At 45.1% G+C, this 18096-nt stretch overlaps 1 long non-coding RNA gene across 1 annotated transcript; it reads left to right on the top strand.

Annotated features, from left to right (window-relative positions):
* The first annotated feature begins 3749 nt into the window (after positions 1 to 3749).
* On the top strand, positions 3750 to 11374 carry LOC115659165. Its single transcript, XR_004002464.1, has 3 exons — positions 3750 to 3866; positions 9072 to 9171; positions 11329 to 11374. It is a non-coding gene; the product is annotated as an uncharacterized LOC115659165 (long non-coding RNA).
* The last annotated feature ends 6722 nt before the right edge of the window (positions 11375 to 18096 follow it).

The raw sequence follows: 18096 nt of genomic DNA, 5'->3' as shown, positions 1-18096 counted from the left end.
TACATTCCAGGTGGTGTTTGGGATTTGGCTGGAGCCAGTGAAGCTAGCCATGTCATCTGGGTCCCTCTCTCTCAGGCCTGGTCTGGACAGGATATTTGTCAGCATCAGGGTCAAGATCATGAAGGCCCAACAGTGTTATGGTGGATCCTGAGGTCCCTAGGAGATGGTGGATGTGGCAGCCATGCAGTGAAACTCACTTCTTCCTGTCCACCCATCTCTCAGCTAGTCAGAGCACTTCTTTCTCCCCGAAGGTCTTTTTTTCTAACGGACCCCAAAGGGAGTGATGGGTGTATCATAACCTAGTCCCAGATTTGGACCTTAGCGTCCAAAATATGGGGTTAGCATGAAAACCTCCAAGCTTAGTTACCAGCTTGGACCTGGTAAAGCTGCCACCACCCAAAAAATTAGTGTTTTGGGGCACTCTGGTCCCCCCAAAAACCTTCCCTGGGGACCCCAAGACCCAAATCCCTTGAGTCTCACAACAAAGGGAAATAAACCTTTTCCCTTCCCCCCCTCCAGGTTCCTGGAGAGACACACAGAAGCAAGCTCCGTGAATCTAAACAGAGGGATTCCACCCTCCCCGTTCCCAGTCTTGGAAAACAGAAGTACCGAGAGCTAATCTCTGTTCCCCCTCACCCAGAGGGAATGCAAAGTCAGGCTAGTAAATCTAACACACACAGATTTCCCCCTGACTTCTTCCTCCCACCAATTCCCTGGTGAGCACAGACTTAATTCCCTGGAGTTCCCCACTAAAGAAAAACTCCAACAGGTCTTAAAAAGAAAGAAAAATACGTAAAAATGATCTCTCTGTATTAAGGTGACAAATACAGGGTCAATTGCTTAAAAGAATATGAATAACAGCCTTATTCAAAAAGAATACAATTCAAAACACTCCAGCAACTACATACATGTAAATACAAAAAAACAAACCTATCTTTGTACTCACAACTTGGAAACAGAAGATTAGAAAGCAGGAAATAGAAAAATCCTTCCCATAGCCGAGAGGGACAGGCAGAAGACCCAGAACAAAGGACTCTCACACAAACTTTCCTCCACCCAGATCTGAAAAAGTCTGGTTTCCTGATTGGTCCTCTGCTCAGGTGTTTCAGGTACTTCTTTCCAGGTGTAAGAGACATTAACCCTTAGCTATCTGTTTATGACAGGGTGGAATAGTCCTTCCCCTTATTATTTTGTCCACCAGTTAGACCTCATTTCTGACACACCAGTTTTGGTCCCTTGATTTCCAGCCTCACAGTTCTCTTGTTGACCAGGCATGATCTTAACACTGTCCTTGAGTTACTAGTTAGCCTTTCTGTTTGGGCTCATTAAGTCTGTCCCCCTTTCCTCAACATTCCCTGTTATGAGTTATTGGAACATTTGATCAAGTTTTTATGCACTTACCCAAAGTTAAGCTTACAATTGGGATAGGTGTACGAGGCCCAAATTATTAGAACAGGCTCCACTAGCCTGGCTGGATCATAACATGGTGGCTTGTCTTGCTCTCTCCTCCCCTTGAGCCATTTCTTTAGCCCTTCTCTTCTGTACGATTTGATTCCCCCTTCATCTTCCCCTCTGCCCCCATTCTTTCCTATTCTCTTCCTCTGCATGTCCTCCAACCCTTTCCCCTGGGGCCAGTGGGCTCTTCCTCTGAGTTACCCCAGCTCTCCTTCCCGCCATGACTCCTTGTTTTCTCTCTCTTCCCCCCCCTCCTGCCTCTTTCTTTCCTTCTGTCCCTTTTTGGCTCTTTCTCCCCCACCCCACTTGCTCCCCATTCCCCAGGGGTGTCTTTCCCCAGTGCCTGCCTCTGCTCCCTGCCTCCTCTCCCTGCTTTTTCCTACCCACATAGGTACACACCCATGTACTTTCTCTCTCTGTATCCACGCACTCACACAGGGTAACTGAGGAAGAGTCTAATTTAGAATGAATCAAAGCTCTTGACTCTCTTAAGGAAAAAGCTGCCAAACTCTAGGATGCTCCCTGGCTCTGGCTTTCTGATCATCTCATGTTTCCCTTTGTACAAGAGTAGCTTGTGTCCTCAACCCCAGGCAGTATTGTCAGGGGCATCTGCTCTTCCAGTGTGCCGCTGAGGAGCATTTAGTGGCCATGAGAGATGCAAAGGCTGTCTAGAATTCTTCAGTGGATGCATATTTTCACTGGGCATTCAGGGAGGTCAGGTCAAAGGGGGTGGGAAGCAGTATGGCGCTGCTAAGTCTCTTTGATATGTGTGTGAGGAAAAGTTCCTCTCTCTTACAGTCTCTCCAACAACATTACTAAGCGTTCATCATTCAAAGTGCGTTAGCAAGGTGGGTGAGGAGTATAATCTCCCTTTTACAGATGGGGAACTGAGGATCAGAGAGGGGGAAGTCAATGTTCTCAAAAGCAGCTACTTATTTTGGTGCCTTCATTTCTTGTGCCCAACTGGGGACACCTGGGGGCTGATTTTCAGTGGGGCAGTATTCCCATTGCCTTCAACTAAATTTGGGGCTAGAGCTGGTGTGGAGGTTAAAGGCCTCTGCATGGAGAGCCCTGGCCTTCTGCAGTGCTCTGGGGATGTGCAGGGCTTGAGGGTGGGCCTTGTGGCTTTGTTCCCTCTTCGCCCCCTACCAGGATGATGTGGAGGTATCTCCGCTAGGGTCTCCTCATGGAGATTTCCTCCCCCAGAGCCTTCTAACCATGGGTTTGACCATGGGGGGTGGGATGACTTAGCCACAGAATCCCAAGAAACTGCATCCTGAAAACAATTCAGGTCAGATCAAACCCTCATTGGACAAGGATCATGGTGCAGTAGAAGTGAATGGAGAGAACAAGCACGGCGGGGTGGAACTTCTGTACTCTACTACTTTCTGAAGCCAAATTCTGCAACATGGGAAATTCACAGGGCCCAAATTCTTCTCTTACAGAGCTGTATCTTTAAATGACTGCCCTTGCCTGATTTCTAGCCCATAATAGCCCATAGCTTATTAAAGTCTTAGGGGACAACGTGAATGCCTATTGAGCACATTTGCAGAAGTGGAGGCAGAGAGTGTATATTTTAATACATGATGGAGGTCTAGCTTCTCTGGTTGCTCACACGTCTGGGAATGATGTCAGCAACTGTTCTGATCCTCAGAGAAGTGGTCCCAACGAAGGGCCCCGATCTTACAAGCTGATCATTGTGGGTGGCTCACTGCACCTAGGATGAAGCTCACCGAAGACTCTGCAGGCGTCCACCTACAGGGGCCGCTAGAGTGTTTGAAAGGGGTTCCCTCTCTACCTACGATTCATTTACAATGCAGCTGATGTAACAATGACAAGATAGTGGTGTGAGTAAAACTATTTGAAGGTGTAAAATCGCCATGCAACAGGGTCAGAGTCAGTAAAGACCCAGTGCTGTCCGCTAATTACAATGGATTAATCATCTCTTTTGCGTGCAGGGATGACTATAGAGTAGCACATGAAAGGCAGATGGAGGGACTCAAGTGCCCGTTGCTGGGCGACAGGGAGAGGCGGGACCCGGAACCCAGGCCCCGCCCCCGGGGCGCTCACTCCCCACCGTTCCACCCCCCCCCGGCGCCGCACATGCGCAGTAGCCCTCTCTGTCCCAACCCCGCCCCCCCCCCGTGCTTAGAGCAGCCCGTCCCGGTCTGCCAGGACCGAGGTGGGCGCGGGGTTGGCTCGGGACGCTGGGCCGGGGGTGCGCGGGCGAGCTGCGGAGCGAGCCCCTCTGGCCAGGCGGGGGACCCGAGCCGCCACACCGACCCCTGGGTTCCCGCTGGGCCCGGCTGTGAGCGCGGGGCCGGGATCGGACGGGTCTGGGTTTGGAAAGCGACGTGGCTTCTCCGCAGTGAAACCCGCTGCTGGGGCTGTGGGTCAGCCTGAGAGTCGCAGTGAGTCCAGCCGTGCGCCGGGGCGGGGCCATCGGGGGGGTGTCCCCCCGCTACAGCGGGTGTCGCTGCTCTGAGGCTTGGAGCGGGGGGGCAGCTTCTTTCTCTCGATTCTGACATCCTTTTGGGTTTCTCGCAGTGTAGGAAGGAGGTTCCCCTTTTCAGCCTATGGAGCAGCTCCACAGAGATCCTCTCGCAGATCCATCTGTCTTACCAACACCACAATCTTCCTGTTACTTAGCTCTCAATATTTAAACAAAAAGACTGCTTTCATAGACCCTACCATTACTGCATCTATTCCTGGCAGCTGTCACATAAATCCTTGCTCCTGCAACTTGCTCTGCTCAGGAGGACCCCAGCATGGGAAACTGAGGCCGTGTCTACACCACAAAGTTGCAGCGCTGGTGAGGGAGTTATAGATGCTGCAACTTAGGAGGTGTACACATCTGCAGGGCATCACCAGCGCTGCAACTCCCTGTTTGCAGCGCTGGCCGTACACCCGTTGAAACTCGGGTGTAGAGGATCCAGCGCTGTGATCCAGCGCTGGTCATCAGGTGTAAACACTCACCAGCGTTTTCTTGACCTCCGTGGAATAAACATGTATCCCAGCAAACCAGAGAAGCCTCTCTGGTAATCAAGCAGGTTCCTCCTTCCCAGCGGTTTGCTCCGGTGTTTTTTGAACCCCCGTGCAAGCAGATCTCCTTCCCCGCGTGTGCTGTCACGTTCCCCGAACCACCGTGCAAGCAGGTCTCCTTCCCAGCGGTTTGCTCCGGTGTTCCCGAACCCCCGGGCAAGCAGGTCTCCTTCCAGCGGTTTGCTCCGGTGTTTTTTGAACCCCCGTGCAAGCAGATCTCCTTCCCTGCGGTGTGCTGTCGCGTTCCCCGAACCCCTATGCAAGCAGGTCTCCTTCCCAGCGGGTTGCTCCGGTGTTCCCCGAACCCCCGTGCAAGCAGGTCTCCTTCCCAGCGGTTTGCTCCGGTGTTCCCCGAACCCCCGTGCAAGCAGGTCTCCTTCCCAGCGGTTTGCTCCGGTGTTTTTGAACCCCCGTGCAAGCAGATCTCCTTCCCCGCGGTGTGCTGTCGCGTTCCCCCGAACCCCCCTGCAAACCGCGGGGAAGGAGATCTGCTTGCACGGGGTTCAGGGAACGCGACAGCACACCGCGGGGAAGGAGATCTGCTTGCATGGGGGTTCAAAAAACACTGGAGCAAACCGCTGGGAAGGAGACCTGCTTGCACGGGGGTTCGGGGAACGCGACAGCACACCGCAGGGAAGGAGATCTGCTTGCACGGGGGTTCAAAAAACACCAGAGCAAACCGCTGGGAAGGAGACCTGCTTGCACGGGGGTTCGGGGAACGCGAGAACAAACCGCGGGGAAGGAGACCTGCTTCCCCGCGGATTGCTCTCGCGTTCCTCTAACCCCCCTTGAAGCCGCCCAACAGCGCTGCAGTGTGGCCACATCTAACACCACTTGCAGCGCTGGTTGCTGTAAGTGTGACCACTCTGCAGCGCTGGCCCTATACAGCTGTACTAATACAGCTGTAACAACCAGCGCTGCAAATTGTAGATGTAGACATACCCTGAGCCTCATTGAAGTTAATGCGGCTTCTTCTGCGTAGACGCACAGCCAATCCACTTAAAATAAATTGCAGGATTGGGGCCGGAGTATATGCAGATGCACAGGAAGCTAGATGTGAGCTCACAGGAGTGCCACATGTGTGTGTCCCCCTCCAATCCTGCCATGAGGCACAAAGGAGTCAGGGTAGGCTGTGTTGGGTGGAAGAAAGTGGGAACCAACCAGCCTCAGAGCGATACTACTGTTCTCACATCTAGTTCCCTGCACACGTGCACTACTCTGATAGCAGTATGGTTCAGCCACTAGCCTGGGGGGGGATGTCTGAAACCCTCCCACTTGTATTACATTTTAAAAAATCCTTCAATCCTGTTTTCCTGGAAAAGAACAAATGAATAATTGCATTGTAACCACCTTCTTCAGAACTCAGATGAATGAATGACATGTTGGGTCTAAGACTATGTCAGTCTGCTGCTTCAGGAGTGGAATTTCTGTCTGGACTATAAATTTCCTCTTGATGCTTTAAGTCATAATGTGACTCTCACTGCTCAGCTAGTGTCTTTAAAATCTATACAAGTAGATAACTGAGCCATGGTATCGCTATATGTAGTTCATGCGAGTTCACTTAGGGACAGATCCTCAGGTGGTGTAGATTGTCATAGCTTTGTCGAGTGCTAATATGCTGTAACTTTTGGTTGCAAAGCTATTTGTAAAGCGTTGAATTGGGGCTCCTATCATTTAAATAGAAAAGAACAAAAGGGAAACATTGTTATTAAGAGGATGGCGATCAATTGTTCTCCACATCCACTGAGGATAGTCCAAGAAGTAATGGGCTTAATTTGAAGCAAGGGAGATTTAGGATGGACATCAGGAAAAAAATTCTAATTATAAGGATAGTTAACCTCTGGAACAGGTTATCTAGAGAGGTTGTGGAATCCCCATCATTGGAGGTTTTTTAAGAACACTTTGGAGAAAGACCTATCAGGGATGGTCTTCTAGGTTTACTTGATCCTATCACAGCACAGGAGGCTGGGCTAAAGGACCCTTCCAGCCGTATGTTTCTATGATAGTGTGATTTGTGGGAACAAAGAAAATCTCCATGGCTTGGCACTTGTGGTAGTGAAAATATACAAGGCAGATACAGGTGTTCTGCTGCCAATGGTGACCACATGCCATGCTGGGCACCCAGGCTTATTGTCAGGCTAATAAGAAACAGAATTCTTACTTTTTAAAACATTGGTTTTTTTTAAACTGACTGTTTTTGCAATGGTGAACCACTAGGGAAAAACCAAGCGTGACAAAGCTTTAGCCTTTGTCAGGAGATTGGGAGTCCTTGTATCTTGGAGTGAATGGCTTTATTGCATGTCATCTTTACTGCAGGCTTTTCGGGGACACCTTCCCCCTGGTGTTTCTCCCCTGCTTTCAGACCCCTCAGCAAATCCTTCAGCAAATCTTCTTTGACACACCTTTCCCAACTGGAGGTACCATGCAGAAGTAACAATTTCTGGTACGAGCTGTTGGCTCTCTCCAAATAGTTGGCACTGCAAAAGGCATAGATTTCCTTTTCCTGTTCAACCACTGGCGAAGATTTGTTGCACAAGTGTTGCAGCATATGTGTGGGGCCCACCTCTTGTCCTGATCTCCAATTTTGCAGCCAAAATAAAGATGTTAGGCTTTCTTAACCATAGTGGTTATACTGCACTTTTGTGATGCAAAAGTCACTTCACCACAAACATAGCAGAAGTTATCAGCACTGTTCACACAAGTATGAGGCATCTCTGCTCACTTTGGCTAAACAGAAATGTGTCCCCTTTGCAAAATCAAACACTGACAAATAAGAGAGCACCACACTGTATGATTTCTAGAGCTGATAAAGGGCAATTTGTTCAGCAGAGTGATGTAAGCTTCATTATGATTGCATCATCCATGACTTCTAGGAATAACATGATGCAATTCATATCATGTATGACACAATACCAGCTTCAGATTGCATCATTCATTGTTTTGCCTAAAAAGCAAGTACTGTCCAAACCTAGTCATAGATTTATTCATAGATCCAGTCAAAGATGTATTTTAGTCATTTCTGGTTTAAATTGAGATCCCTTCCCTTTATAACTCACTTGTCCTCCGCCATTCCCAAGTCAAGGGTTGTATATACTGACCCAATAGCATATCTTGAAAACTAGAACAATTTTAAGCATCATTTTCGTTCTCAGTGACCCAGAATTAGTAAAGTTGGACTACATTTATTTCAGAAGCATTTTGGCTGTAGAGCAGTGTAATTAACAAGGACAGAGAAAGTTAGAATGACTCTGCTTGGGGCACTCACCTGAGAGGTGGCAGAGGCCTGTTCAAATCCCTTCTCATCTGGCAGAGGAGGGACTTGAACCCCCTTTGTCCCTGCTCTTTTGTGAAGTTTGGCAGCTTCTGAGCACACTCAATGGATTGGGCCCCGCTTGTGATTCAGGGTACATCTAGACTACCCGCCATATTGGCAGGTAGCGATCGATTTCTCAGGGATCGATATATCGTGTCTCATCTAGACACAATATATCGATCCCTGAAAGTGCTCCCGTCGACTCCAGAACTCCACCAGCGCTAACAGTGCTAGTGGAGTCGATGGGGAACCACGGACGTCGGTCCCGCACCGTGAGGGCGAGAGGTAAATCAATCTAAGATACTTAGACTTCAGCTACGCTATTCACATAGCTGAAGTTGCGTATCTTAGATTGACCCCCCCCCACCTTCCATTGTAGATCAGCCCTTAGGCAGCCAAACCGCTGCCTGCTCCTGGTTTATGGATTGCTAACAACTGTAGGTGCTTTCCACCAGCCCAGACTTGGGGGCTGAACTCAGAGAGAGGAGAGGGGCGGGGTGGGGCTTAGCACATCCCTCTTGCTGGCCTCTTCCATTGACTCCCCACCTACCTTGCTGGCTTTGTGGATTGTTATCAAAGGCGCCTGTCTCACCCCATTCACTGTGAAAGCCCCTACTGCAGGGTTGTTCCTGTGATTTTTCTAGGTGTCTAAAGGTTAAGCATTGTGACGCCTCAGGCCCTTTTTTGGATTCAGGCCCTAGCACTTTCAGTATCATTATCCCCACTTGACAGCTGGGAAACTGAGGCACAGAGCAGTACTGGGGCTTGCCCAAGTAGTCTACTAGCCTGGACCTTGGGTGAGCACTAAGGGGTAACCCAACAGCTAGAAAAAAGTTATTTCTACCACATTAGGCACCTATCATTCATCACCAGCGTGGATAGAGATGGTGGAAGTGGTGCAGTTTTTCTATATCACACAATGTTTAAATGTTGTCAGGCATCCAACCTGAAAAAAATCACAAAAAGAGCCACAGCTCATAGAAAGGTGGTTTAATTTTGACCAAAATTGGCAGAAAGCTTTGAAATACAATTGATAATGGAACTACATACTCAAAATAACACTGGTTTGGAATGATTGGGAAATACTTGCCCCCAGTGATATATTTTATACATATTTCTGTGTTGTTTTGCCTTTGGTTAAAACAAGTCTGTAGTCACACAACATTGGATTTGTTTGTACCATGTATTACATCAAAATATGTCATTATTTGTAGAATGTACTCATCTGAGAAAAGGTTTTCTGTCTGCTATTTTTCTGAAGTTATGCAGATATGACCCCCTACTCCTTAATTATAAAACACATTTTGAAATTATCTGATCTGCCGGAGACGCACGTGGGGAAGACACATGGAATGGAATCGGTAAGTCTAGGGCCAAGCCTGTAGCCTTCAAATGTAAAATATTGCAAACTACAACTGTAGCTGTTAAATAGTTAAGATAACATGCCACAAAATTGGCAGGGCAAATAACAGAAACAAAGGAGGAGTTAAAAGAAAGCAGGAGAAGCCACTGAGCCCTGGAATGTTCTTGCTCTCCCAGAGACAGCAAGCATGGGAACAGAATAAAATGTGGAAACAGCTGTAAAAAACCTACCAAAAAAAAAAAGAGGTATTGTCCTGTTACAAATATTTGTGGTCATCAGCAAGCGTGAGGTAGCTACCCTGTGCCTGAAGAATGGGAACAGAAATGGAAAAAAGTGGTCCTAGCAAAATTAAAAGATGCATTAACAGATGGCGTTGCCCAAAAACAGTTAACTGGAGCATGTAAGGGCACTTCTGCCCTCCATTTGGCATGCGGATAAAAGCAAGAAACACTGGGGCAAACAAATTGAGGTTTTGCAAGAGCAGGTAACAGTCCCCACTTCCTTTCAAAGCCAGGATAAAAAACAGGGGTGTGGGTTCCCAACTGCTTTAACCCCTGGAGCCACACTCCTTATTCATGGCTAAAAATAGAACCGTTTTTCTCAAATATTTTTACATACCGGTTACATTTTCCTTTATCTCCTTTCTCAGTTTGCTCAACTTGCTGCTGCTGCCTGTACCTTAAGATAACTTTATAGAGTTAATTGCTCAGCACTCACTACCTTCCTAGGCTGCTCTTCATCCCCTCATCTCCCCCTCCCTCCCTCCTCCCTGCCAAAAAGTAGTAGTAGTTTATACAGAAACCTCTGAAAGATTAAAAATAGAACAAAACAATCAAAGAAAAACACTAGGGTTAATATTTTATGTTAAAAAACTCCAGTAAATAAATAATTGTAACCCTTCAGGAATACAATAGCAATAGTCTTCATCAACGACTTAGATATTGGCATAGAAAGTATGTTTATTAAGTTTGCAGATGATAGCAAACTGGGAGGGATTGCAACTGCCTTGGAGGATAGGGTCAAAATTCAAAATGATCTGGACAAATTGGAGAAATGGTCCGAGGTAAACAGGATGAAGTTCAATAAAGACAAATGCAAAGTGCTCCACTTAGGAAGGAACAATCAGTTTCACACATGCAGAATGGGAAGTGACTGTCTAGGAAGGAGTACGGCAGAAAGGGATCTAGGGGTTATAGTGGACCACGAGCTAAATATGAGTCAACAGTGTGATGCTGTTGCAAAAAAAGCAAACATGATTCTGGGATGCATTAACAGGTGTGTTGTGAGCCAGACACGAGAAGTCATTCTTTTGCCCTACTCTGCACTGGTCAGGCCTCAGCTGGAGTCTTGTGTCCAGTTCTGGGCACCACATTTCAGGAAAGATGTGGAGAAATTGGAGAGGGTCCAGAGAAGAGCAACAAGAATGATTAAAGGTCTAGAGAACATGACCTGTGAAGGAAGGCTGAAAGAATTGGGTTTGTTTAGTTTGGAAAAGAGAAGACTTGAGAGGGGACATAATAGCAGTTTTCAGCTATCTAAAAGGGTGTCATAAGGAGGTGAGAGAAAACTTGTTCACCTTAACCTCTAAGGATAGAACAAGAAGCAATGGGCTTAAACTGCAGCAAGGGAGGTTTAGGTTGGACATTAGGAAAAAGTTTCTAACTGTCAGGATGGTTAAACACTGAAATAAATTGCCTAGGGATGTTGTGGAATCTCCATCTCTGGGGATATTTAAGAGTAGGTTAGATAAATGTCTATCTGAGATGGTCTAGACAGTATTTAGTCCTTCCATGAGGGCAGGGGACTGGACTCGATGACCTCTCGAGATCCTTTCCAGTCCTAGAGTCTATAAATCTATGAATTACTCCTAACTTGCTTGAAGATATGGTTGCCAAGCAACAGAAATGCACACTCTGCTTCTAATCTTAACCATTAACTAATATTTGAAACATGGGCTTTCCTTATTATCACAGAGTTTTAAAATAAAATTAATATAAAATAATGGAAAATGCCTTGTTACTAAATTAATACAATTTTTGCAAATATTAATATGAATTATTTTTATTAAAAATTAAGGTAATAACTTGCTTATTTAAATGGTTAACCATTTTGTTTATTTTTTAAAATATGTTTATATTTTATTTATTTCGTATAGGTATGTCACGGAGTCCCTGGGCGATGCTCTGGAACTGCTCCCCACAAAGCCAGTCAGGACTTTGCATATCCTCCTCTCCCTTGGAGAAGACTTTTTCAGGGCAAGCAGCTCACACGTCTTCACCTTCTGGGTCTCTCCTTGGAGCATTCAGCATCCTCTGCTCCTCCGTGCGCTTCCCACGGTGAGTCCGCTCTAGCGGGGTCCTGAAGAAGCCACAGGGTCCTGCATCCCACTTTGCAGTCAGATGTGACTCTCAGCCAGCCAGTAAAGCAGAGGTTTATTCGATGACAGGAATACGGTCTAAAACAGAGCTTGGGGGTACTGCGAACCAGACCCCTCCACCGGGTCCATTCTGGGAGGCAGTGAGCCAGACCCCCACGTCTGCACTTCACTCCTCGTCCATAGCCAACTCCAGAGTCCAAAACCCCTCCAGCCCCTCCTCTCTGCTCAGTTCCTTTCCTGGCCCACGAGGTCACCTGATCCCTTTATCTCCAACACCTTCAGTTGGCACCTTTGCAGAGGAGGGGCCCAGGCCATCAGTTGCTAGGAGACAGAGTGCCAGGCATTTAGGTGCACTGGCCCTTTGCTCTGTAGCAATCACACACCCTTATCCCCCCTCCTGGATACTTAAGAACTGCATGGGACACTGAGGCACCAACACAGTATTCAGAGAAAACATTAAGAACGTTCCCAGTTTGCCACAAGGTATAAATAAGAAGTCTGGCGCCAATAGTTTTTGACTGTAAGTTTGTCATGTACATCATGTATACTGCCCTGTGTTGTAGGTGTGTGTATTTGTGTGTGTGTGTGTGTGTGTGTAAAACATCACTTTTTTAAAAATTATCTTTATTTTGTTGCAACAAAAGTCAATTCTCTACCTTTTTAAAAAAAATGCTGGTACCACACTATTTTACTATTGTGTTTGGGGTATAAGTATCATAATATTATTATCACCATTTTTTTAAAGTTCAAAAAGGTCGCAGTTATAAATAGATGCATTATTTGTTGAGGCAGAAATATATGTACAATTAAAACCCAAAGAATTCTCTTTTATTAATCAGTTTTTTTATTTTTATTTTTTTATTCAAAGAAAAAAATGTAAGGGGAAAGCTCAACATTAAGGTAAAGGTAATATTAACAAAATGTCAAATTCTTGTTTGGGTTTTTATGATCTTGTTTGCAATTTTAAATATCCCTATAAAAATGTCATAGCAAAAATGTTTAAATATAACAGTTTCATTCATAAAGCTAACCAAAGGGTTTCAACAGGTTTCCACCGTTGGCTCCCAAACACAACAAAGTGTCATAAAAATTTAATACCCTTAAAGTGTTTGCATGAACTTGCATTTAAAATGTATTTTGGTTTAATTGTTATACACTTTTCTTTTATGTTCTGTTGCAGGGAAATAGTTGTTAACATTTGTGTTTCTAAATACTTAAAAGTGGAATTGGTACCACAGGCAAATTAATTCAAAAAGCTTGGTAAAAATTATGTTACTAACTCTTTTGCTAAAACAGAGTGCTCAGCAAGGGAAAGCAATACACCTTCTAGTAGAAGATTGTGAGCATCTATTCCAGCAATTAAGCATTACATTTAGTATCAAATATTAGTAATGCACCTCAAATAAAAATGAATATCTATACAATTGCAAAAGTATAGCTTGTGTTATAAGAGACTTGGTCCCCATTACACTGTAAACAAACTAAGTTAAGCTGTGTATTAAATTTGCGTTATTAAAAAACAGAAGAAATGTAAAACAAAGACAAAACCAACTTTATTATGTTAACTAACTAGCTGTTTAAAGATGCATCCCCCAGACCAAAGACACTAGAAGATATCAGTTTATAGTGAAGGAACCCCTAGCATAAAAAAAACCCTACAAATAAAAAAAAAGTAAAGTGCTTTATAAATAAGAGACTGGCCAACTACTCCTCACTTTACCATATACGGACAATTAAGTTGGCAAGCAGCTAGAAACCATGATCTGAACCAGGTTAAACTGTAATTTAATTGAATTTGGCTCCTGTGTACAAACCAGCTGCATTATTGCTGTATTGTTATATTATTGCTGTACAACATTTACAATGTGCATAACCTTCCTACATACACAGGTAAAAATCAACAAGCGAATGGCAGCTAACATGAAGGCAAGAAAAAAAATTGTTACATAATAACTACAAATTGGGTAAACAAATTCCCTGGCAGTACCGCCCAAAGAACAGTGCATGTGTGTGCCCAAGATATTGCTCTGAGTCTAAGTTCCACATTATCACCGTGCTTACTTCGAGTATTTTCTTTGAACATACAAACAACCATAATGGGTCAGACCCATGGTCCATCTAGCTCAGTAACCTGTCTTCCGATAGTGGATGGTGCCAGGTGCTTCACAGGGAATGAACAGAACAGGGTAATTATTAAGCAATCCAGTCCCAGCATTTGGCAATCAAAGGTTTAAGGACACCCAGAGCATAGGGTTGCATCCTTGACTATCTTGGTTAATAGCCAGTGAAGGACCTATACTCCATGTATTGATCTAATTCTTTTTTGAACTCAGTTATACTTTTGGCCTTTACAACATCCCCTGGTAATGAGTTCCACAGGTGAACTGTGTGTTGTGTGAAGAAGCACTTCCTTCTGTTTATTTAATTTAATAGGGTGACCCCTGATTCCTGTGTTATGTGAAGGAGTAAATGAGACTTCCTTCATACAATTCATGATTTCATAAATTTCTATCACCCGACCCCCGTCACCTCTTTTCTAAGCAGCACAGGACCAGTTTTTTTAAATTCCTCCTCCTATGGAAGCTGTTCCATCCCCCCAATCATTTTTCTTGCCCTTCTCTATACTTTTCCCAATTCTACTCTATTTTTTTTGAGATGAGGAGTTCAGAACTGCATGCAGTATTCACGAAAGTGGCATGATGCTATTTTCTGTCTTATCTAGCCCTTTCCTAGTGGTTCCTCATATTTTGTTGATAACACACTGCACGCTGAGCAGCTGTTTTCACAGAACCAGCCACAATGACCCCAAGATCGCTTTCTTGAGTGGTACTAGATAATTTAGATCCCATCATGTTGTATGTATAGTTGGAATTATTTTTTCCAAGGTGCATTACTTTGCACTTATCAACATTGAATTTCATCAGCCATTTTGTTACCCAGTCACCCAGTTTAGTGAGATCTATTTGTAACTCTTCACGGTCAGCTTTGGACTTAACCAGGGCCGACTCCAGGAGCAGGTGCTTGGGGTGGCATGGCCGGGTATTTGGTGGCAATTCAGGGGTGGGTCCCTCAGTCCCTCTCAGAGTGAAGGACCTGCCACCAAAGAGTGGAGCGGCATGATTGCACTGCTGTGGCTTTTTGGGGGGGGTGCGGGGGCCGCGCTTGAGGTGGCAGAAAACCTGGAGCTGGCCCTGGAGTTAACTAGCTTGAGTAATTGTCTATTGTCTGGAAACTCTGCCACTTCACTGTTTAACCCCTTTCCCAGATCATTTAGAAATATGTTGAACATCACTGGTCCCAGTACAGATCCTTGGGGAACCCCACTGTTTAACTCTCTCCACTTAGAAAACAAAGGGTAGGAATAAATAGTCAGTTTTCAATCTTTTCACCCATTACTTTTCAAATTCTTTCTGGACCGACCTTTTCCACCTGACTTGTCAGAGTTTATGCCTCTTTCTAGTTTCCTGAGTAGGATGAGACTTCCATTTTTTAAAGGATGCCTTTTTGCCTCTAACTGCCTCTTTTATGCTATGGGTTAGCCACAGGGGCTTTTTTTTTTTTTAATATTTGGGGTACACAGTACATTTCATTTGAGCCTATATTATGGTGTTTGTAAATAGTTGCCATGCAGCTTGCAGGCATGTCACTCTTGTGGTGCCTTTTAATTTCCATTTAACTAGCCTTCGTGTGTGCGTGCGCGCGCGCTGCCCCTTTTTGAAGCTAAATGCTACTGTGGTGGTTTTCTCTGGTATTTTCCCCTCTATTGAGCTGTTAAATTTAATTACATTATGGTCACTATTACCGTGTAGTTCAGTTATATTCACCTCTTGGACCAGGTCCTCTGCACCACTTAGGACAAAATCAAGAATTGCCTCTCCCCTTGGGGGTTCCAGGGCTAGCTACTCCAAGAAGCAGTCATTTAATGCTGTCTAGAAATTGTCTCTCTGCATCTCTTCCTGAAGTGACATGGACCCAGTCAATAGGGGATAGTTGAAATCCCTCAGTTATTACTGGGTTTTCTAGCCTTTCTAATCTCCCTCAGTATTTCACAGTCATTGTCACCCTCCTAGTCAGGTGGGGGGTAGCATGTCCCTACTGCTATAGTCTTATTATTCAAGCATGGAATTTCCATCCATAGAGATTCTGTGGTACAGTTTGATTCCTTTAAGACTTTTACTATATTTGACTCTATGCTTTCTTTCCAATATAGTGCCACACCCCCACCAGCACAACATACTCTGTCGTTCCTAAATATTTTGTACCTTAGTATTACTGTCTCATTGATCACCATTCTACTGAGTTTCCGTGATGTCTATTATATCACTAGCCTCCTTTAATACGAGGCACTCACGTTTACCCAGCTTTGTCTTTAGAATTCTAGCATTTCTACACAAGCACTTATAAAATGTCAATATTTAGTTACCTGCCTTCATGAGATGTAACTGAATGGGACTCTTCTTTGTTTGACTCTTCAGTGTCTACCTGCACTTTATCAGCTTCTATCCTCTCCTCTTTATTAGGAGATAGAGTATCCCCTTTAAATTAATCCTCCCCTAAGGGATGGGTCTGTTCAAACTCTATGCGCTTCTGCAGCTGTTAGACCTTAGAGTTTTTAAACTATGACCTATTTTAATTTTACATACCAGCACTCTGGTTCCATTTTGGTTTAGCTGGAGCCTCTCATTCCTGTATAGGCTCCTCCTTTCCCCAAAGGTTCCCCAGTTCCCAATAAACCTAAATCCAAACACCAGCATCTCATTCATGCATTGAGACCTGTAGTTCTTCCTGTCTAACTAGCCCCATGTATGGAACTGGAAGCATTTCAGGGAATGTGACTATGGAGTTCCTGGACTTCAAACTGTTACCTGAATTTGGCCTGCAGGACCTCTCTCCTTCCTTTCTCTGTGTCATTGATACTAACACATACCACAACCAATGGCTCCTCCCCCAGCTCTGCACATAGGTCAATCCAGATGTCTTGACAGATCCCCATCCTTTGTAACCTGCAGGCAATTCACCATGTAGTTCTCCCAGTCATCACAAAACCTAACTAGCGATAATACTTAGTCCTGCCATGAGTGCAGAGGACTGGACTAGATCACCTCTCGAGGTCCCTTCCAGTCCTATGATTATCTGTCTCTTCCTAATAACTGGGGTTACCTCCCATGGAGGAGTATCCTTAATGAGAGGATACCATGTCATCACCTGGAAGGAGGGTCCTAACTCTGGGATTGTTTCCCTCCACTCCAGCTTGGTGTTCTCCTTCCCTGAGACTTTCAAGCATGTTCTTGCATGTGACTCACAAAGCTGCTTCCTTGTGATCTGCCTCAAGTTCTGGTATTGCAGAATGGGTGCCAGGCACTACTTTCACTGCTTGTGTGATGTGAAACTCACCAACAAGGTATATTTCATGACCAGCTGATCATCTCTATTCACACTCCCCGCTCCCGTCACTGAGGAGAAAGTTTGCATTGTTAAGTGTATTCTTTGATATGAGCTTCAAGTCTTGCTTCGATAATAGCGTTACCACAATCTGGTTCCAAACTTTTTGCATATGGACATTTCCCCTGTGGGCTCTCACCAGTTTTCATTGATTCTTCATTTGCACCAACAGCAGGGTATTGTCATTTTAGTCCAAGGATAAAGGTTCAGTAGCGGATCAGACAGCTCCCCAAAAGTTTTTCCACTTGGCAGGGTCTGTGCATACCATTGGTAGAATCCTCGTGACATCAGTAATAGCTAACGTTGGCTTACAGGAGGCTGGTAGCTTAATCACTGATTGATTTTTCTACAACCAAGACAATGTGCTGCTCTTTGGCTTGTCTACGCTACTGCAGAGGGTCGATCTAAGATCACATAGCTGAAGTTGTGTGAATAGTGTGGCTGAAGTCGACGTACTTAGATCTACTTACCGTGGTATCTTTCACTGTGGTTAGTTGACCGCTGACACTCTCCCATTGACTCCTCTTAAATTTGGATGGAACTCTAAGGGCTCTACACTACCCGCTGGATTGGTGAGTAGCAATCGATTGGGGGGGTGGTCGATTTATTGCATCTAGTATAGACATGATAAATTGACCACTGAGCGCTCTCCCATTGACTGCCATTGACTCCTTGTGCGTCTCATTCTGGTGGAGAATTGGAGTCAACGGGAAAGCGCTCAGTGGTCAATTTATCATGTCTATACTAGATGCAATAAATCGACCACCCCCCCAATCGATTGCTACTCACCAATCCAGCGGGTAGTGTAGAGCCCTTAGAGTTCCATCCAAATTTAAGAGGGTAAGTGGAACAGGTGCCAGCTCACACTTCATATCACCCTAGCTACCAACATCTCTGAGCTACATAATTGTCAGCTTGCAGAATGTGATGATCAGTAGCTTTCCCTTGTGCTGTCTACTGCTTCTTTTGTTAGATTGTCTTGTTGAGATTACCAAATGATTTGAGATTAGACTTTTCTATGAGATCAAAGAGATCTACCTCACCCCTTTGCAGCCTACTGGTTACAAACTGCTTCCTTTCCTGTAGGCCATTCTCACATCTCAT

The sequence above is a fragment of the Gopherus evgoodei genome, chromosome 10 (genome assembly GCF_007399415.2).
Source record: "Gopherus evgoodei ecotype Sinaloan lineage chromosome 10, rGopEvg1_v1.p, whole genome shotgun sequence".
In the NCBI taxonomy this organism is placed as follows: Eukaryota; Metazoa; Chordata; order Testudines; family Testudinidae; genus Gopherus; species Gopherus evgoodei.
The sequence above is the reverse complement of the archived record's forward strand: the minus strand, read 5'-3'. Positions and strand labels throughout refer to the sequence as shown.